Source organism: Urtica dioica, chromosome 9 (genome assembly GCF_054948205.1).
Source record: "Urtica dioica subsp. dioica isolate 48M chromosome 9, U.dioica_male_clone48M_v1_H2, whole genome shotgun sequence".
NCBI lineage: Eukaryota > Viridiplantae > Streptophyta > Magnoliopsida > Rosales > Urticaceae > Urtica > Urtica dioica.
The window spans coordinates 2,057,570-2,079,561 of record NC_142764.1 but is presented as its reverse complement, the minus strand read 5'-3'; positions in this window follow the sequence as shown (position 1 = coordinate 2,079,561).

Genomic DNA, 21,992 nt, shown 5'->3' with positions numbered 1-21,992 from the left:
TACATGCAGAAGAGCGCCCAGACATGCGCTTTCGAGAGCTTGTTTGCGAACTACAAGCGCCAACATCAGTCCGACAAGTCCGAATGGCTGACTCCTGAAGCCTCCGCACGTTATGTAGGTTTACATTTATTTTTCTTATTTTTCGATTAATATATACTAACTAGTTAATTATATCAGGATTGACTGGTCGCTAGGTTCAACACGTTGCGAGCGGAGGCTGAGCACCAAGGAGCGGACGTTGATATTTCCGTCCTAGAGCAGCAGGCGATCCGCGATATTATGGGTTCGCGGACTGATCACTTGACCGGCGTCGGACGTTTGGTGCCATAGGGAGCACGGATGGCGGCTGAAATCGCCGAAGTCTACGGTTCGGAGGCTGGGACGTCGCAACCAGGATATATCTCGCAGGAGGTGTTGACATCGACCCTCACCGTGTTCGCCGAGACAATACAGAGTCAGGTGCCCGGCCTCAACCTTAGCTCGTTCATGTCCCAATTTCCGCAGAGTTCGCAGCAGGCTCCGTCATTCCACAGCCAGCAGACTCCGACGGCCGGCGTCCACACTCCGACGCCCGACGTCCACACTCCGACGGGCGGCTAGCAGAGGACTCCTGACGCCAGCCAGTAGACGACACCCGGCGGACCAAGTCAGTCTACTCCGACGCCGCAGCCTGCAGAACTTCAGCGCCAGCAAAAGAGCGTTTCACGTCGAGGAGGGGGAAAACGAGCGGCGGGACGACAAAGCAAACGCCGCGACTAGTGTTTTATTAGATATTTTGTGTATAGTAGATTATTATTTACATATTTCTCGATAACCGAAAACGTATGTAACCGGATTTTATATATTTTTTGATTTGGATAATATAATTTAGTTTTTATTTGATTTTTCATTTTAGAATTTCATAAACAAAAAACCACAAAAAATAAATAATTAACGAAGAAAAAAATAAAAAATAATAATAATAATAATAATTAGCGACGACAAAGTCGTCGCTAAATATTATTACATAGAAGTAATTAGCGACGACTTTGTCGTCGCTAATTCACGCGGGAAATTTTCGCTAATTAGTTATAATAATAATAATAATAATTAGCGACGAAAAAGTCGTCGCTAATTACCTGTTTCAAAATGGAAAAAAACTTCTCGTCACGACATTTAGGGACGACATTATCGTCGCTAATATCGTCGGTAAATATTTAGCGACGAATAAATCGTCGCTAAATATATTTAGGCACGGACATTATTATCGTCGCTAAAATCGTCGCTAAATAGATTTAGCGACGATTATAAGGTTATTACCGACGAAAAAAATCGTCGGTAATTGTCGTATTTGTTGTAGTGTTCCTTTGCCGGGCTGAGTCCCCGTCTTGCAAGCCACCTAGTATGGTGGTGACGACGTGGAGTTGCGCATCAGCCGTAGCTGTGACCGCTGTGCGGTCGGTGTTTGCATTGGTCCCTCCACCTTTCTCAGGCTGCGGCCTGTTGCCGACGGGGGCTGCCGCTCCTACCAAGCGAAGGACGAACTCTTTGAGCTCTCCCTTCTGGATTAAGGTCTCAATTTGTTTCCTAAGATGGAAGCATTGAGCGGTCGTGTGACCGTAATCCCGGTGGAACTCACAATAACGGGACCGGTCGCGAGATGCGGGGCTGCCCCTTATTGGAGCCGGAGCGACGAACTTGTCACGCGCCACAGCGTAGATTTGATCTACCGGGGCGTTCAAGGGAGTGTAACCCGAGTAGTCTCTAAAATTGCTCGCAAGACGCGGCTTCTGAGACATAGGGGGTTGGCTATCAATAGCCTTACCTCCCTTGTTTATCCTTTTGCGGGGATTCCAGGCTCGTTGCCGGACTCATCCCGACGGCGGGAGCTTTGGCTGCTGCTCCTGCGGCCGTCGAGGTAATCTTCTACCCCCATAAAGGTTTTGGCTCGGTTCATTAACTCGGCCATCGTAGAAGGGACTCTGCCGACGACGGACTTTAAGAAGTCTCCGGTGCGCAAGCCCTCGATGATGGCTGTAATTGCGTCACCGTCGTCAAAGCGGTCAACCTTATTTGATTCTGCGGTGAATCGGGTGAGATACTGTCTCAAGGACTCGTTTTTCTCTTGCCTGATCGACCATAAGTACATCTTGGTCTTCTTTTGGACCATGGATGTAGCAAATCGTGCTAGGAACATGTCCTTCAGGTCTTTGATGTTGTCAATGGTGCCCACAAGAAGACTTGTAATCTTTATTTTGTACATTTGATGTAATAAAGTCTCATGAAGACTCTTGCTTGTAATTTCCTATCCATTCATTAATAAAGTTGAAACGTTCATTCATTCTTTCTTTGTTTGAAGCTTTATGATAAAACCTTAGTCTTTTAGTCCATAAACAAACTTAACAACTTACGAAGAGACAAATGTAGATTTGCATGAACAAACTCTTCGTAGTTTGCTTAAAACGATATATTCGCAACCTTAGGGTCAAAGGACTATTGACCTCAGTACGATTGTTAGAAGAATCTATGATGTCTGGTTTGAGAGTTGGAGACTCTATAGTTCTGCAAGAATTGTTCTTACCCCAACTGAAACACAACCTAACTCATCAGAATCTCGTCAAGTAGTACTTAGACGTAGTGGGAGGGCTACTCAAAAGCCTGACAGGTACATGTCTTATGGAGACTCTCTTGTAGCCGTCTCTGACATGGATGATCATGTTTCCTATAGCCAAGCGATTGCTTGTTCTGAATCAAACCTTTGGCTTGACGCCATGAAAGTTGAAATGCACTCGATGTATGTCAACAATGTCTGGAAACTTGTAGATCTTCCTGAAGGGATTAAACCCGTAGGGTGTAAGTGGATATACAAGAAGAAAAGGGGTCCTGATGGGAACGTCGAGACGTTCAAAGCACGACTTGTGGCGAAGGGTTATACCCAACAAGAAGGGATTGACTATGAAGAAACCTTCTCGCCAGTCGCGATGCTTAAATCCATCCGCATACTCCTATCCATAGCTACAGCTCTCGACTATGAGATCTGGCAAATGGATGTCAAGACAGCCTTTCTGAATGGCAATCTTGACGAGCGCATTTACATGGCTCAACCAGACGGTTTCGTGGAAGAAGGTCAAGATACCAAGGTTTGTGAGTTGCTTAAGTCCATTTATGGATTAAAGCAAGCATCTAGGTCATGGAATATTAGATTCGATGAAACTATAAAGAGCTTTGGCTTTGAACAGTCAATAGATGAGCCTTGTGCTTACAAGTTAATACACGAAGGTAAAGTTGTGTTTCTGGTACTATATGTCGATGATATACTACTCATTGGTAATGACGTGGGTAAGTTATCTGAGGTTAAGGTCTGGCTGGGAAAGCAATTCGATATGAAGGATCTAGGAGAAGCTGCGTACATTCTGGGGATCCAAATCTTTCGAGATAGGAAAAACCGGACCCTGTCGCTCTATCAAGCATCTTATATTGATAAGATAATGGATCGCTTCTCGATGCAAGACTCCAAGAAGGGCCAAACACCATTTAGGCATGGAGTTTCACTCTCTAAGGACCAGTCTCCCAAGACTGCACAAGAGATTGAAGACATGAGGAAAATTCCTTACGCCTCTGCCGTAGGAAGCCTCATGTATGTTATGCTTTGCACTAGACCTGATATATGTTTCGCCGTTGGCGTAGTTAGCCGTTTCCAATCGAACCCTGGACCCGAGCACTGGATTGCTGTTAAGCATGTTCTTAAGTATCTTCGAAGAACTAGGAACTTGGTGCTTACATACTCAGGTACTGACCTGACTATGACGGGATATACCGACTCCGATTTTCAAGCGGATAAGGATTCCATGAAAACCACTTCGGGATCTGTGTTCATCCTTAATGGTGGAGTTGTTGTGTGGAGAAGTATTAAGCAATCATGCATTGCTGACTCCACAATGGAAGCAGAATATGTGGCTGCTTGTGAAGCATCCAAAGAGGCTGTATGGCTTAGAAAATTCCTTAAGTATTTGGAAGTTGTTCCAAACGTCGACGAGCCCATGACCCTTTATTGTGATAATAGTGGGGCTGTCGCTAACTCAAAGGAACCTAGAAGCCATAAGCGCTCTAAGCATATTGAGAGGAAATACCATTTGATTCGAGAGATCGTGCAGCGCGGAGACGTGGAAGTGAAGAAGATCTCAACGGTGGACAACCTCGCAGATCCATTCACCAAGGCCCTAGCGAACAAGGTCTTCGACCAACATCGTGAGGGATTAGGCATGAAAGACTACACACATCTTCTTTGAGTCAAGTGGGAGTTTGTTGTCAATGGTGCCCACAAGAAGAGTTGTAATCTTTATTTTGTACATTTGATGTAATAAAGTCTCATGAAGACTCTTGCTTGTAATTGCCTATTCATTCATTAATAAAGTTGAAACGTTCATTCATTCTTTCTTTGTTTGAAGCTTTATGATAAAACCTTAGTCTTTTAGTCCATAAACAAACTAAACAACTTATGAAGAGACAAATGTAGATTTGCATGAACAAACTCTTCGTAGTTTGCTTAAAACGATATATTCGCAATCTTAGGGTCAAAGGACTATTGACCTCAGTACGATTGTTAGAAGAATCTATGATGTCTGGTTATGAGGCATTGAGAGTTGGAGACTCTATAGTTCTTCTAGGTATCTTTCGAAGGTACTTAATTGACTAGTGCACTTCTAGAGACAAGATAAGAACAAACCATTTAACCTCTTATGTCTCGAAGTCACTATGTATGAATTGCATCATGCTTACCTTAATCCTGAAATGAGACATGCCATTTCACACCTTAGTATTCTCATTTGAGAAAGTCAGAGTTCGGACTCACTATGTGATTCCGAACAGGGCCTATTGGTGAAGTACTAAGTTATGAGAATATCATGAGTAACTTTGTGAAGTTCTCATACATATGGAATTCATGTACAAGATTGCTGAAATGCAATGTATGTCACCTCATGCTTTGTTCCTTGGAGTGTGAATAAATGAACTGGCCAGTGTCCAAATTGAGTCCTGACTCTTTTGGATGAAACAATGTGACTTGTTAGCTCCTCGTCAATACATTGTTTCTAACTTATTCACAAGCGACAAAGGAGTTGAGGAAATAACAGCTAGAAGGGTAAAATGGTAATTTAGTAAATCCCGACTAGCTGATGACATTCATGAAGGGTAAACATAGATAATATTCAGTGGATCCGCTCATCATAATTAGGTGGAATTCTTGAGCAGAAAATAAATTCATTTGAACCGAGAGATTTTCAGTGTCAGCTCTTTAGTGGAGTCAGTTGGCATTAAGCTAAACTTGGAAAAGGTTTGTGAACTTTTGAGTCCAAGTGTTTAGCTCAAGCTTTGTTCATTTGTGTCCATGAGGTCACTGTCACGAATCACATCGATAGGAATAGTTAAACTGGAAGCTAAGTCAAAACGAGAACGAAAATTGTCAAAAGGTTATTTTTGTCTTTTGAGACAAAGGATGAAATGAATGTCAATAAATTTTTTGACAAGTTCATTTGATGACTTAATGTCACTCGGCCATGACTTGATCATTGGGCCTCGTGAATTAATTTCATTTCATAAGAGTTTTATTGAAAATTCTTAACGGGCCTTTTTCATGTTCTCATGAATAAATGAAGAAGCTTCTAGAAGCTCCTTCTAGAGACATGTTGGGCGTCTACCCTATAGAGAAATAGGAGAGTTTATTTTGTGCATAAATGTATTTAGATACTTGCCAAAAGAAAAAGAGGAAACAAATTTGCATAAGGATGCATAAGGGAATCGTCCAAGTTGAGAAAAAGGCAAGCCATGAACAAAATTGGAAACAAATCAAGGCTTCTAGAAGCCCTTGTTTGGCCGAGTGTCTCAAGAGGGAAAAGAGGAAATTGGCTCATGAATATGTGATATTCTATAGAAGATGAAACTACCTTATTGAAGGTGAGACCTCTCCTATAAATAGGAGCCTCATTTCCTCACATTTCATTCATCCAAGTTTAAGAGATTTGAGAGACTCTCTCTCTAGAACTTTGGCCGAAACTCCTCTCTCTCTCTCTCTAGTTTATTTTCGATTTTTCTTGTTTTGGCACCTAGGTCCTCACTCGACCTAGTGTTTAGCTCTGCGACTTCAAGACTTGTTCTTAAATCGTAGTGTTTAAAAGTGCCCACTCACTAATTCCTTTATTTCGAGTGATTTAGTGATAGAAACTTTCGTGGTTGCTCGAGGTGCCGAGGAAAGGAAGAGAGACGTGCTGCGAGGGGAGACGAGCGTTGCAAATTTCTAAGAGCTTCTCAAAGATCAAGCTTCAAGAAAGGTTAGTAAACTTCTTAGCTCATATTAGTTTTTAATTACATGTACTTGCACTTGTCTAGGTTAGTAAAAACCGTTTTTACTTGTAAAAGAAAATTTTTAAAATTTCGCCGTTTCCCGAAGCGTTAATTATTTTCTTAAACCCTAGATCGATTCCAACAAATGGTATCAGAGCTATGGTCATAGATTAGCATGTACATGTATTTAAAATTATGAGCTTGAAAATCGTTTTCGAAAGTTTACTAATTTTGTGACAAGTTAGAATTGTTATCTTAGATTTTTTTTTAATTTATTGCTCTTGCCTTTAAATTAAAAATCATGTTGATTTTCTATGAGTTTGGGATGTTTTTAAAACACATTAGAATCAGTTCTAAAAGTTTTTAATTTTTTATATTGAAAAACGTGTTTTAAAGGTTTGAGATTTTTCGAGTAAAATTTTGTGACTAGTTTTGTTATCTTGCTAGTTTCTTATTTTTACTTGAATCGTTTTATGCTTGTTGTTATTTCTTTAATGCCTTGTTATTACCTTGTTAATAAAACACAAATAAAAGCTTTAACAACCTTCATAAAACGTTCTGTTACACTCGATTCTTTTTCGCACCTAAAAAGGACCAAGCTTTAATTATTTCTTTTTCTTGGAGCTGGAGTAAACCCGCATTAAAAGTGGCATAACTCTCTGCTCAGAAATCGAAATTTAATGATTCTTGAATCAAATTAAAGCTCCGTCTGTCCTCTGTCCAATTCCACCGGTTTCGGCTTGAAAAGGACATCGGAGCCGCCAGATATGGTGATTTTACTCCGAGGTGCACGGCTGTTCCGAAACTCCAGTTTTTTAGAATTCCGGTTTTTCAAAACCCCACTACCATGAGTTATAGAACTCTAATGAGAAAATTTTCTTGAGCAAAAATGTTTTTCATATGATTATAAACATGATGTGTAAGATTAAAATGTTTTGTTTTTTTTTTTAAGTTTAATTGAAATTGAGTTTTTACAAAACTAGTTTGAATTTTGAAAAACCGTTTTCACTTTCAAACTTGAAAATATTTTGTCATCCAAATCAAATAAGTTTTCAAAATGTTTTCAAAACTATATCTATATCACATATGTTCAAAATCTATATGCTCTTGAAAATTTGAGTGGGAGGTCTCCTTGTAGACAAGCCGAAAAATAAAAAGATGTGTAATCTCAAACTTTCAAGTGTTCGAGTGAGTTGAAGTTCACACTTCCCTCATGCACTTTCCCGAAATAGAAAATAGGAAAAGATCGAGTATGTACCTTGTGCCTTTATGCACTAATACTACTCTGAACATGTCGATCTAGGATTCTCTTCTAGTTGTCCGCTCTGTCGCTCTCTAACTAGGAAATTTGTTTCCGAACTTATAAGAGTCGATGAACCAACTCCAAAAACTAAGTGGGAGGGTTACACTTGTTGTTTAACACCCGAGATCCCCAACACTAATGAAAGAAGCAATTAACGTGGGACTAAGAGCCGCTCTTGCGACCCTCACTTAAATGGGAGTACTCCAAGGCGTTATTGCTTCGATCATTGCTCAATGAGCTACGTCCGAGAGTGAGACGATGAAACTGTGAAAAGCTTCGGCTTTGAACAGTCAATAGATGAGCCTTGTGTTTACAAGTTAATACACGAAGGCAAAGTTGTGTTTCTGGTATTATATGTCGATGATATATTACTCATAGGTAATGATGTGGTTAAGTTATCTGAGGTTAAGGTCTGGTTAGCAAAGCAATTCGATATGAAGGATCTAGGAGAAGCCGCGTACATTCTGGGGATCCAAATCTTTCGAGATAGGAATAACCGGACTATGTCGCTCTCTCAAGCATCTTATATTGATAAGATGATGGATAGCTTCTCGATGCAAGACTCCAAGAAGAGCCTGTTACCGGTCGTTTTCGGGACACCGGAAATTCAAAAACGATTCAAGGCCGGCCGGGTTTTGCCGGCCGGAGGCCCAACGGGCCCCGGCCCACCAGGCCCGAGCGCCTTGACGCACCCACGGCCCGGCACGGCCGGCGCGCGCGCACCTGTGCCCCTGGCCCTGAGACCCCCGGCCCAACAGGCCTCAGCGCGCCCTAGCGCACCTGGCTCGCGCGCACCCTGCGCCCCAGCCTCCTGGCCCGCGCGCGCTCCCGCGCCCCGGCCTCCTGGCCCTCACGCACCTCGGCCGAGCATCCTGGCCAACATGGCCCCCGATACACAAATTGAACTACGTTCTGACCTGATCCCGACTAAAGGGTACGTAGGCAGCCAACCCTTGGCACGGTCACACCCCCCAAAACACACCTTAGGGTCTGGAGGGTGTAGCTCGGTCTACGAGCTCCCATTTTTGGCCTGGGCGCGATCACTTGGTCCGGCCTTGGATCGAACCGCCCGAGGTATTTAATCGTTGTTCATTTTCGTGCGACAACATTTTGGCGCTAGAAGGAGGGGACTTCCCGACTTACACAGCCCGAAATCCCTTCAACAGCTCGACCCCTTTCTTCTCGACTTGAGAATGACATGAGTGGTCAACCACCCGTTCGTTTTGAGGGCGTGAACAACCCCGAAAACGCAACCGCGGTGAAGAAGTACTTCCTGCGCTCCCGAGCGCAAGGCAACGAGGAGTCTCTCAACGACGAGAGCCACACTCCCTCGTCCCCTCCTCTTCAGGACAGTCGGGACGACCGCATCCTTGAAATGGAGGAGAAAATCCGCCAACTGAAGATAGCCAATGCAAGGTACCACCGCCAACTGGCGGGCAAGGCACCGGCACACGGCACCCCCCACGGGGAATCTAAGGACCTCATGGACGAGGGACATGATTATGACCCCGACTATGAAGGCTTGGAAATTTCGGCGGACGTCGAGACTTCTCTCTCCAAAGACGGGGAACTCCCTGTTGAGATCGAAGCCGGTCCGTCGAAATCAAAAGCAATACCGGTCTCCTCTCAAGAAGAGACCTCCCGACGTTCAGCCAATGGCCGACTCGGTCAAAGAGGCAACGTCAGGGAAGGCACAACGACTCGGCGAGTAAGGCGTGTGGCTCGAAGCTCACGCCCCCATACCGACGGGCCGGATCTTAGAGATCGACTTACCGCCCAACGGAACGACCGTGGCGAAGACCTCCGGGAGAGGCTGAGCGCTCGTAAGGGTCACAACCCTACGACCCCAATCAACGGGGACCCTCGCACGACTCAAGGGTCGAACGAAAGGCGACAGGTGACTCCTCCTGAAAAAGGAGTGACCCCCAACACTGGCCTCGACGTCGTCTCCATGATTCTCAACCTTCGTAATGAGGTGCGTGACCTACGTGAAGGCGGCTTGGCCGGTGATACATACGGGGTCGTGGAAGAACATTCCTCTCCCTTCACCCCCCAGATCCTTGCTGAGGTGTCCACGGGAAACTTCAAACTCCCGAATCTCCCTCCATACAATGGGAAAACTGATCCCACGTATCACATCCAACATTACGAAACTTGGATGACGATGCAGGGCGTTTCACCTGGGGTTCTATGCCAAGCTTTTAGTCTTACCCTCACTGGACCCGGTTTCGAGTGGTTTAAGAATTTAAGACCTGGAAGCGTTCAGGCATTCAAAGACTTGAAGGACATGTTCCTAGCAGGATTTGCTACATCCATGGTCCAAAAGAAGACCAAGATGTACCTATGGTCGATCAGGCAAGAGAATAACGAGTCCTTGAGACAGTATCTCACCCGATTCACTGCAGAATCAAATAAGGTTGACCGCTTTGACGACAGTGACGCAATTACAGCCATCATCGAGGGCTTGCGCATCAGAGACTTCTTAAAGTCCATCGTCGGCAGAGTCCCTTCTACGATGGCCGAGTTAATGAACCGAGCCAAAACCTTTATGGGGGTAGAAGATTACCTCGACGGCCGCAGGAGCAGCAGCCAAAGCTCCCGCCGTCGGGATGAGTCCGGCAACGAGCCTGGAAACCCCCGCAAGAGGATAAACAAGGGAGGTAAAGCTACCGATAGCCGACCCCCTATGTCTCAGAAGCCGCGTCTTGCGAGCAATTTTAAAGACTACTCGGGTTACACTCCCTTGAACGCCCCGGTAGAGCAAATCTACGCTGTGGCGCGTGACAAGTTCGTCGCTCCGGCTCCAATAAGGGGTGTTGTCGGCCCGTCTAGGGCCGACGAGGACAAAGGCACTTCCTCGGCCCTCGTGGCCGGTACGGGGTCTTGAACGGCGAGGACCTGACCCAACCAGGGTCCGGCCCAAACCAAGAGCCAAGTCAAAGGCCCATGCAGCCGGCCCAAGGTTTGCCTCGGCCATTGGCCGGCCCAAGGCTTGCCTCGGCCAATGGCCGGCCCAAGGCTTGCCTCGGCCATTGGCCGGCTCAAGGGTTGCCTCGGCCATTGGCCGGCCCTAAGGCTTGCCTCGGCCAATGGCCGGCCCAAGGCTTGCCTCGGCCAATGGCCGGCTCTAGAGCATTGCCTCGGCCGTTGGCCGGCTCTAGAGCCTTGCCTCGGCCATTGGCCGGCTCTAGAGCCTTGCCTCGGCCATTGGCCTGCTCTAGAGCCTTGCCTCGGCCAATGGCCGGCTCTAGAGCCTTGCCTCGGCCAAGAGCCGGCCTTGCTCCAGAGCCGGCCTTCCTCCAGCGCCGGCCTTGCTCCAGAGCCGGCCTTCCTCCAGCGCCGGCCTTGCTCCAGAGCCGGCCTTCCTCCAGAGCCGGCCTTCCTCCAGCGCCGGCCTTCCTCCAGTGCCGGCCTTGCCTAGAGCCGGCCTTCCTCCAGCGCCGGCCTTGCTCCAGAGCTTCCTTGCCTAGAGCCGGCCTTCCTCCAGTGCCGGCCTTGCCCAGAGCCGGCCTTCCTCCAGCGCCGGCCTTGCTCCAGAGCCGGCCTTGCCTAGAGCCGGCCTTCCTCCAGTGCCGGCCTTGCCCAGAGCCGGCCTTCCTCCAGCGCCGGCCTTGCTCCAGAGCCGGCCTTGCCCAGAGCCGGCCTTCCTCCAGTGCCGGCCTTGCCCAGAGCCGGCCTCCCTCCATGGCCGAGTCAGAGCCGGCCTCCTAGCTCCAAGGCCGGGTTAGAGCCGGCCTCCCAGCTCCAAGGCCGAGTCAGAGCCGGCCTCCAAACTCCAAGGCCGAGTCAGAGCCGGCCTCCCAGCCAAGGGGATGCCCAAAATGCCCCTTGGTCGCCTATAAATGCAAGGGTCTCTCCCTTGACCCAGGTAATCCATTCTTGAGTACTGAAACGCTGCCGAACTCGTACCTCGCTCGTTTCTCTCAAGCTCTGGCCTCTAAACACCCCTAAAACCTCTATACTCCACCTCAATCCCACTAATGTTGAGCGTCGGAGAGGTAAACAGGGGCACCCCCCCTGTTTCCCCTTTGTAGTTCACGTGTTCTCTACTCCTTTTCAGGTATTCTGACGAACTCAAGGGACATCCACAGCTAAGGGACGACTTGGGATACCAAGTCCGACACGCTCGTGTCAAGACGAGACCACTTGGTCCGGCCTTGGGTCTAACCGTCTTTGGCTCCTAAATAGTTGTCCGAAAAACAGCGACAACATTTTGGCGCTAGAAGGAGGGGATCTCTCGACCTTTGCAACACATCCCCTCTACCAGTCTTCTTCTCACTTCTACGAGTCTCGAGAGATGTGTCGTGGCCTCGCCACCTCCGTGGGCGCCCGAGCGACTAGCTCGAGGCGCGACCTCTAAAGCTCTACGCACCATCTCGAAGGGCAACCTCGTGATAACGAGAACCAGCCCCGAGGCCCGGCGAATGACCCCGAGGCCGCAGTCCGAGAGAACACGGCTCGAAGGCTCGCCGAGCTCCTGGACCGCCCCGGCGTCACCGGCGCGCTCATCGCCGACCTCCTCGACTCCAACAACGTCGACGATGTCAACCTCGAGACCGACCTCGGCCACGTTGTTCACAAAAGGGGACGCACGCGCACGCTTCCAAGGGGACACCCTCGGGCGACCGCCCCGAGACGTCAACTTTCTGATGAGCACCCGCACGCGCCCTCGAGGGGACACCCTCGGGCGACCGCTCCAAGACGACAAGTGTCGAAGGGTACATGGGGGCGCTCAACTTCTAGGCCCCGAGAGCGACGCCCCAAGCTCACCGTCCGCGTCCAAAACCCTTGTGAAGGTGACAACGTCGATGGTCTCGGCCTCCGCCAAAGGCGTCGCCTGAATGACACGCCCTTAACAAGGGTGATAGGGACGGCCTCCGGAGACTTGAGAGACTGCCTCGGCTCTCAAAGAGAGAATCACGGGTTCGACTTGAGAGAAAAGCTCAACGCCCGACGCGAGACCGTGATCATCTTGGGGCAGCAAACACCCAACATTGGTCGAGCACTCGACCAAGAACGCGCAGCCACGCTTGTGATGCCGGCCGTTGGTCCCGAGTCACGAAGGAAAAGGCGCCGGAAGGGTCAAGTCCCTAACGACCACCCTTCTCCAGCCCCGAAGCGATCCTTCATCCCGCTCAACACAACGCCCGACCGGATCCTGAGCTTATGCCGTGATGAGCTAGGAAGCCTCGCTCCAATCACAAAGGACCCCGCGAAGCGAAATCGAAGTAGGTTCTGCGAATACCACCAGGATCACGGGCACGTGACGATCGAATGCAAACAGCTTAAGAAGCGAATTGATTCCCTGATTCGAGGTGGGGATCTCAAGGAATTCGTCGCATCTGCTAGCGAGCCATGATTGTCGCAGCTTCGACCCTTAAATTCACGCCCGAACTCGATCGGCTTCGTGGTCACTTTCATTTCGAAAATGTAATTTCCTTTTTTCAAAGAAGGCCAAGTGCCATGACAAACTGTAACGACCCCCTTATTGCAATAAAGAGTTACTTCACACATGAAAAAGTGTAGCGCATACTATTGTATACCTCTAATGCAAGAGTTTCTTGGCCTTCGTCTCGCAAACGCAAGAAACTCGGGGGGCTAACAGGGATCAATGATCAATAAAAATAACACAACAAAAAAAAATAATAATAATAATAATGAAGTCTCAAGGGGCCGGTGGTTAGGCCGAAGATCCCAAAGAAAGACTTCTCACGTAACTCCTCGAGATGCGTCAATTCCTCGAGTCGAGTTCGAGTCCACGAGTTGACCAATACTCCTCGTGCCGACTCTCCACGTAACTCCTCGACATGCGTCCATTCCTCGAGTCGAGTTCGAGTCCACGAGTTGACCAATACTCCTCGTGTCGACTCTCCACGTAACTCCTCGAGATGCGTCCATTCCTCGAGTCGAGTTCGAGTCCACGAGTTGACCAATACTCCTCGTGTCGACTCTCCACGTAACTCCTCGAGATGCGTCCATTCCTCGAGTCGAGTTCGAGTCCACGAGTTGACCAATACTCCTCGTGTCGACTCTCCACGTAACTCCTCGAGATGCGTCAATTCCTCGAGTCGAGTTCGAGTCCACGAGTCGACCAATACTCCTCGTGCCGACTCTCCACGTAACTCCTCGAGATGCGTCCATTCCTCGAGTCGAGTTCGAGTCCACGAGTTGACCAATACTCCTCGTGCCGGTTCATCACGTAGCTCCTCGTGCAGGCTCTACATGAGTCCTCGAGTTGAGCCCGAGTCCACGAGTCGACTGATACTCCTCGTGCCGATCCTTACAAATTTTCAGGATTTCGAGCTCGTCTGGTCGCCTCTCCTGGCCGAGCTCATCAGGTCGCCTCGCCTGGCCGAGCTCATCAGCTCGCCTCGCCTGGCCGAGCTCCCCAGCTCGTCGCCTCGCCCTGGCCGAGCTCGTCAACTCGCCTCGCCCTGGCCGAGCTCATAAGCTCGCCTCGCCTGGCCGAGCTCATCAGGTCGCCTTGCTTGGCCGAGCTCGTCAGTTCGTCTCGCCCTGGCCGAGCTCATTAGCTCGCCTCGCCTGGCCGGGCTCGTCAGCTCGCCTCGCCTGGCCGAGCTCGCCAGCTCGCCTCGCTTGGCCGAGCTCGTCAGCTCGCCTCGCCTGCCGAGCTCGTCAGCTCGCCTCTCTTGGCCGAGCTCGTCAGCTCGCCTCGTCTGGCCGAGTTCGTCAGCTCGCCTCGCCTGGCCGAGCTCGGCAGCTCGCCCCGGCCGGCCAAGCTCATCAGCTCGCCTCGCCTGGCCGAGCTCCCCAGCTCGTCGCCTCGCCCTGGCCAAGCTCGTCAACTCGCATCGCCCTGGCCGAGCTCATAAGCTCGCCTCGCCTGGCCGAGCTCATCAGGTCGCCTTGCCTGGCCGAGCTCGTCAGTTCGTGTCGCCCTGGCCGAGCTCGTCAGCTCGCCTCGCCTGGCCGGGCTCGTCAGCTCGCCTCGCCTGGCCGAGCTCGCCAGCTCGCCTCGCTTGGCCGAGCTCGTCAGCTCGCCTCGCCTGGCCGAGCTCGTCAGCTCGCCTCGCTTGGCCGAGCTCGTCAGCTCGCCTCGTCTGGCCGAGTTCGTCAGCTCGCCTCGCCTGGCCGAGCTCGTCAGCTCGCCTCGCCTGGCCGAGCTCGTCAGCTCGCCCCGCCCGGCCAAGCTCATCAGCTCGCCTCGCCCGGCCGAGCTCATCAGCTCGCGTCGCCCGGCCGAGCTCATCAGCTCACCACGTCGCCCGGTCGAACTCGCCACCTTGCCTGGTCGAGCTCGTCGCCTCATCTATCGAGCTCGCCACTTCGTCTAGTCGATCTGGAGCGACTTCGTCACTTCGTCCAAACGTCTTTGGATTCGGCCGAAGATCCCGAAGGGAGACCCCCCCCCCCCCGTAATGCCTCGAGATGCGTTTATTCCTCGAGTCGAGTTCAAGTCCACGAGTCGATCAATACTCCTCGTACCGACTCTTCACATGTCTCCTCGAGATGCGTTTATTCCTCGAGTCGAGCTCAAGTCCACGAGTCGATCAATACTCCTCGTGCCGACTCTTCACATGTCTCCTCGAGATGCGTTTATTCCTCGAGTCGAGTTCAAGCCCACGAGTCGACTGATACTCCTCGTGCCGAATCTCCACATGTCTCCTCGAGATGTGTTAATTCCTCAAGTCGAACCCCGAGTCCACGAGTTGACCGATACTCCTCGTGCTGACCCTTCGCGTAACTCCTCGTGCAGGCTACATAAGCCCTCGGGCCGAGTTTGAGTCCACAAGCCAACTAACCACTCCTCGTGCAGGCTCTACATGAGCCCTCGAGTTGAGTCTCAAGTCCGCGCTCGCCGCCCAGCTCGTCGGCCCACGGGCAACGAGTTACAAATGGGTTCAAGGTCTGCGTCCGCAGGGCGTATCTGGTCTAGCCAGCGTCCACGGGAAACCTCGCCACACAAATGTGGCATCGCGCTCGCCGCCCAGCTCGTCGGCCCACGGGCAACGAGTTACAAATGGGTTCAAGGTCTGCGTCCGCATGGCGTATCTGGTCTAGCCAGCGTCCACGGGAAACCTCGCCACACAAATGTGGCATCGCGCTCGCCGCCCAGCTCGTCGGCCCACGGGCAACGAGTTACAAATGGGTTCAAGGTCTGCGTCCGCAGGGCGTATCTGGTCTAGCCAGCGTCCACGGGAAACCTCGCCACACAAATGTGGCATCGCGCTCGCCGCCCAGCTCGTCGGCCCACGGGCAACGAGTTACAAATGGGTTCAAGGTCTGCGTCCGCAGGGCGTATCTGGTCTAGCCAGCGTCCACGGGAAACCTCGCCACACAAATGTGGCATCGCGCTCGCCGCCCAGCTCGTCGGCCCACGGGCAACGAGTTACAAATGGGTTCAAGGTCTGCGTCCATACAACAAAGACGTGCAAATCGATTATGCCTTCGTTGGCAAATCGAGAACATAAGACGCGCACAATACAACAAAGACGTGCAAATCGATTATGCCTTCGTTGGCAAGTCGAGAAAAACAAGACGCGCACAACACAACAAAGACGTGCAAATCGATCACGCCTTCGTTGGCAAGTCGAGAAAATAGGCCACGCACAATAAAGCCGTGCTAATCGATCACGCCCTCATTGGTAGATCGAGAAAAAAGCTGCGCACGATCAACCCGAAACCATAGGCCGTCCCTCGCGACGCGCGAAGGTCAGTCCTCATGACGCAAACCCGAGAGCGTTCGTCCCGCAGCCGTATAAAAGCATAGATTTTGAGTTTCCACTCGATCTACGCTCGATCGGAAACTCGGGGGGCTAATGTTGTCGGCCCGTCTAGGGCCGACGAGGACAAAGGCACTTCCTCAGCCCTCGTGGCCGGTACGGGGTCTTGAACGGCGAGGCCCTGACCCAACCAGGGCCCGGCCCAAACCAAGAGCCAAGTCAAAGGCCCATGCAGCCGGCCCAATGTTTGCCTCGGCCATTGGCCGGCCCAAGGCTTGCCTCGGCCAATGGCCGGCCCAAGGCTTGCCTCGGCCATTGGCCGGCTCAAGGCTTGCCTCGGCCATTGGCCGGCCCTAAGGCTTGCCTCGGCCAATGGCCGGCCCAAGGCTTGCCTCGGCCAATGGCCGGCTCTAGAGCATTGCCTCGGCCGTTGGCCGGCTCTAGAGCCTTGCCTCGGCCATTGGCCGGCTCTAGAGCCTTGCCTCGGCCATTGGCCGGCTTTAGAGCCTTGCCTCGGCCAATGGCCGGCTCTAGAGCCTTGCCTCGGCCATTGGCCGGCTCAAGAGTCTTGCCTCGGCCAAGAGCCGGCCTTCCTCCAGAGACGACCTTCCTCCAGCGCCGGCCTTGCTCCAGAGCCGGCCTTCCTCCAGCGCCGGCCTTGCTCCAGAGCCGGCCTTCCTCCAGCGCCGGCCTTCCTCCAGTGCCGGCCTTGCCTAGAGCCGGCCTTCCTCCAGCGCCGGCCTTGCTCCAGAGCCGGCCTTGCCTAGAGCCGGCCTTCCTCCAGTGCCGGCCTTGCCCAGAGCCGGCCTTCCTCCAGCGCCGGCCTTCCTCCAGCGCCGGCCTTGCTCCAGGGAGGAAGGCCGGCCTTGCCCAGAGCCGGCCTTCCTCCAGCACCGGCCTTGCTCCAGAGCCGGCCTTGCCCAGAGCCGGCCTTCCTCCAATGCCGGCCTTGCCCAGAGCCGGCCTCCCTCCATGGCCGAGTCAGAGCCGGCCTCCCAGCTCCAAGGCCGGGTTAGAACCGGCCTCCCAGCTCCAAGGCCGAGTCAGAGCCGGCCTCCAAGCTCCAAGGCCGAGTCAGAGCCGGCCTCCCAGCCAAGGGGATGCCCAAAATGCCCCTTGGTCGCCTATAAATGTAAGGGTCTCTCCCTTGACCCAGGTAATCCATTCTTGAGTACTGAAACGCTACCGAACTCGTACCTCGCTCGTTTCTCTCAAGCTCTGGCCTCTAAACACCCCTAAAACCTCTATACTCCACCTCAATCCCACTAATGTTGAGCGTCGGAGAGGTAAACAGGGGCACCCCCCCTGTTTCCCCTTTGTAGTTCACGTGTTCTCTACTCCTTTTCAGGTACTCTGACGAACTCAAGGGACATCCACAGCTAAGGGACGACTTGGGATACCAAGTCCGACACGCTCGAGTCAAGACGAGACCACTTGGTCCGGCCTTGGGTCTAACCGTCTTTGGCTCCTAAATAGTTGTTCGAAAAACAGCGACAACAAGGGGCAGCCCCACATCTCGCGACCGGTGGCGTTATTGTGAGTTCCACCGGGATTACGGTCACACGACCGCTCAATGCTTCCATCTTAGGAAACAAATTGAGACGTTAATCCTGAAGGGAGAGCTCAAAGAGTTCATCCTTCGCTTGGTAGGAGCGGCAGCCCCCGCCGAGAACAGGCCGCAGCCTGAGAAAGGTGGAGGGACCAATGCAAACACCGACCGCACAGTGGTCACAGCTACGGCTGATGCGCAACTCCACGCCGTCACCACCATACTAGGTGGCTTGCAAGACGGGGACTCGGCCCGGCAAAGGAAAAAGCTCCTCAGAGCTGCCTCTCAAGAAGGCCTTGCCGGGCAGGTTAACCTCACCTACGAGGAACCTCTGTCCGTACCTCACGAAACGATACAATTCACCAATGAAGAGGCCAAGCGAGTTGTGCACCCGCACAATGACGCTATAGTCCTCAAGGCCCAGGTGGCCAACAATTTGGTAAAAAGAGTTCTTATTGATAACGGCAGCGCAGCCGATATAATCTTTAAGACCACCCTCGAGCGCATGAAGCTCGGGGCGCTCCGCCCTGTCCCGACTCAAACCCCTTTATTTGGGTTCACGGGAGAAAAGGTCATGACTGAAGGAATCATTGATTTACCAGTCACCTTCGGAACTACCGGAGGCATCGAAGTCATTCACATGGTCCCCTTTCTTGTGGTCGACCGGGAGTCGCCCTACAATGTTATCATTGGGCGACCCACGTTGAACAGACTAAGGGCTATCACGTCCACTTATCACCTACTAGTGAAATTCCTCACCGAAGAGGGAATTGGCGTCATGGCCGGTGATCAAACCCAAGCGAGGATATGCTATGTCCAAGGCGTGGACGGCAAGCCCGCTGAAAAAAGGGTTAACACGATCTACCAACTGGAAGACGACTACCCGTGTGATCAGAAAGACGCACGGCAACTCGGGGAATTAGACCCCCGCGACGATATCGAGAGGTTGAAAGTTGACACCCCCGATGATCTCACTTCGATCGTTCTCGACGAAGCCAAACCTGACCAGGTAGTGAAGATCGGCGCACAACTCCCTCTCGCCATCAAAACTCAACTCGTGTCCTTCCTTCGGGAGTTTAAGGATGTCTTTGCGCGGACACATGCAGACATGCCCGGCATAGACCCCGATGTGATTGTGCACCGATTGAATGACGATAAAACTATCGCTGAAAAGGTACAAGCTAGACGTGCGTTCAACCCCGAACGATACCTAGCGATAAACGAGGAAGTCGAAAAACTTATCTCCGCTGGTTTCATCCGAGAAGCCAAGTACCCAAAGTGGGTGGCCAATGTGGTCATGGTCGAAAAGCCTAACGGGAAGTGGCGCATTTGCATAGATTACAAAGATCTTAACAAAGCCTGCCCAAAAGAGTGCTTTCCACTCCCACGCATCGAACAACTGGTCGACGCCACGGCATGACATGAACTCCTAAGTTTCATGGACGCCTACTCGGGCTATAACCAGATACGAATGCACGAGCCCGATCAGATCAAGACGACCTTTGTCACTCATCGCGGCCTCTACTGCTACAAGGTCATGCCTTTCGGCCTTAAGAATGCAGGAGCTACTTACCAACGATTGGTAAACCGGATCTTCACCGACCTAATCGGCAAGACCATGGAAGTATACGTGGACGACATGCTCGTTAAAAGCCTACTAGCTACCAATCACGTAGACAACCTGAGGGAGATGTTCTTAATCCTCCGCCGATACAAAATGAAGCTCAACCCCAACAAATGTGTGTTCGGGGTCGAGTCCGGGAAGTTCCTAGGCTACATAGTTAGCCGTCGAGGTATCGAAGCGAACCCCGAGAAAATCAAGGCACTCCTTGACATGAGGTCTCCACGACGTGTCAAGGAGGTCCAAAGTCTGACCGGTCGGGTTGCCGCCCTCTCACGTTTTGTGGCCAAAGCAACCGACAAGTGTCAACCGTTCTTCAAAGAAATTAAGAAGACGGACGGCTTTGAATGGACGGACGAGTGTGAAAAGGCCTTTCAAGAAATGAAGGCTTACTTCGGGACACCTCCGTTCCTCTCCAAGCCAAAAGAAGGCGAGACGCTCTACGTCTACCTCGCTGTCTCCGAACGAGCTGCAAGCGCTGTGCTGATCCGTGAAGAAGATAAGGCTCAATGGCCTATCTTCTACGTAAGCAAAGCCCTACTCGACACCGAAATGCGTTACACAGAGGTAGAGAAACTCTCTCTCGCTCTCCTCGTAGCCGACAAAAAGCTACGCCCCTACTTCCAAGCTCACCCAATCGTTGTCCGAACAGGACACCCCATCGGTAAAGCTCTTCAAAAGGGAACATCGACTGGCATGGCGATCTGGTCCCAAGAATTGAGCGAGTACGGGATTGAGTTTCATCCGAGGCCGGCAATAAAGGCTCAAGCCTTAGCCGATTTCGTGGCAGAATTCTCCTACACTCCCGACATGGGAAGAGCAGAAGACAACTCGACCGATGACTTGTCGGCTCGAAAGAGAAAGGTCGACCCTACGGGTCCCATCTGGGAACTACACGTAGACGGAGCATCTAATGCCCAAGGAGCAGGCGCCGGCGTGATTCTGACAAATCCTGACCGAGAAAAGTTACGCTACGCCCTCCACTACGGATTCCATGCCTCCAACAATGAGGCCGAGTACGAAGCCCTCATCGTAGGGCTAGAGCTCGCTCAAAAGCTCAACGTACAAAATTTACGAATACACTGTGACTCGCAGTTAATCGTAAATCAGGTTAAAGGCGACTACGTTGCCAAAGAACCTAACATGATCGCCAACTTGGCAAAGACAAATGCCAAGCTAGATGCCTTCTCCTGGTTCGAGATCATCCAGATCCCATAAGAAGAGAACTCCGAGGTTGATGCCTTAGCTCGCCTCAGATCCGGTATCACCGAAGACGGGTTGGGAACTATCCCAATCGAGTCTCTCTCGCGACCATCCGTCTCACGTGACGAGGTTGGAACGATTGAGAGCGCCGCTCATCCAACTTGGATGACCTCGCTCACGGACTTCTTGCGAAGAGGGGTACTTCCCGAAGACCGCAAAGAAGCCGGAAGGCTAAAAGCCCTCGCATCCAAATACGTGTTGAGAGGCGAAGCCTTTTACAAGCCGGGGTATTCAACCCCGCTGCTCCGATGTCTCAACAGCGTCGAGTCGACTAAGGTCCTCCGCGAGATCCACGAAGGCCTCTGCGGGAACCACGCCGCTGGGAGGTCCCTCGCGCTCAAAGCGCTTCGACAAGGCTATTTCTGGCCAACGATGATAAAAGACGCCTACGACTGGGCGAGAAAGTGCGACAACTGTCAACGTTTCTCCAACGTTCCACGACAGCCGCCGTCTCCCCTAAGTAGCATCGTTGTTCCATGCCCCTTCGCGAAATGGGGCGTAGACATTATCGGCAAGCTTCCCAAAGCCCCGAGGCAATACGAGTACGCCATCGTCGCTATTGACTACTTCACTAAGTGGGTCGAAGCCGAGCCTCTGGCCAGGATCATCGAGGCCAACACTACAAACTTCATCTGGAAGTCCATAATATGCCGCCACGGCATCCCCGCGTCGATCGTGACCGATAACGGCGCGCAGTTCGACAACGCGAGGGTTAGAGATATATGCGCCCAATTAGGGATAAGCAAGACATTCTCATCCCCGCGACGTCCACAGGCTAATGGCCAAGTGGAAGCCGTCAACAAGACGATTAAAAGCAACCTCAAGAAAAAGCTTGAAGCCAAAAAGGGCGCATGGGCTGAGGAATTGCCTTTCGTCCTATGGGCCTATCGAACGACCATTCGAAACGCTACTGGAGAGAGCCTCTTCTCCCTAGCCTTTGGGATTGAAGCGGTGGTCCCCGTGGAAACGGAAGTCCCCACCTACCGGGTCGACACTTTCGATGAAAAAGAAAATGACGAGGCCATGCTCCTCGAACTGGATCTAATCGACGAGAAAAGATCCAAAGCCCTCACCAGACTCGCCGCACAAAAGCGAAAGGTTGAGAGATACTACAACGCCAAAGTCAAAAGGCGGATCTTCGCCGTCGGCAGCCTTATACTCAGACGCGTGTTCCAAAACACCTAAGTACAAGGCGCCGGGGTCCTAGGCCCAAATTGGGAAGGACCATATAGAGTTCCACAAGTCATACACGAC